Genomic DNA, 439 nt, shown 5'->3' with positions numbered 1-439 from the left:
TCTCTTCTGTCTTCATTTCGTCCGTCTCATCTTTCTCACCCGAACCACCACCCACCCATTCCCACGATTCCTGAAAGCAGGCTGAAGAGGGCCTTCCGCCCTACCTTCCGACATAGTCCGGAGGGACTGCCCGCCCACCAGCATTACTGGCTGGTGGGAATGAAACACCCAAAAGTTTAAAATCTTCTTAAAAGAAATTAAAAGCTAAAGCGAACGGACACACAGCACAAATAAAAAAAAAAGACTTTTGGGGTACTGACGATCTTTAGGTTAACATATTCGTGCAAGCAACTTCTCTGTTCTGTGAACTTAATAAAGAATAAGCTAAGAAGCTAAATAACTAATCAAAATTTAGAGTCCAGTCTTAAACTAAAAACTACTAGTTATGTGTCGAAGTTACCAAAACTTTCTAGAGAAATTCAAAGCCACCGTTGGCATT

The sequence above is a fragment of the Agrilus planipennis genome, unplaced genomic scaffold (genome assembly GCF_000699045.2).
Source record: "Agrilus planipennis isolate EAB-ADULT unplaced genomic scaffold, Apla_2.0 scaffold642, whole genome shotgun sequence".
Classification (NCBI taxonomy): domain Eukaryota; kingdom Metazoa; phylum Arthropoda; class Insecta; order Coleoptera; family Buprestidae; genus Agrilus; species Agrilus planipennis.
The sequence above is the reverse complement of the archived record's forward strand: the minus strand, read 5'-3'. Positions refer to the sequence as shown.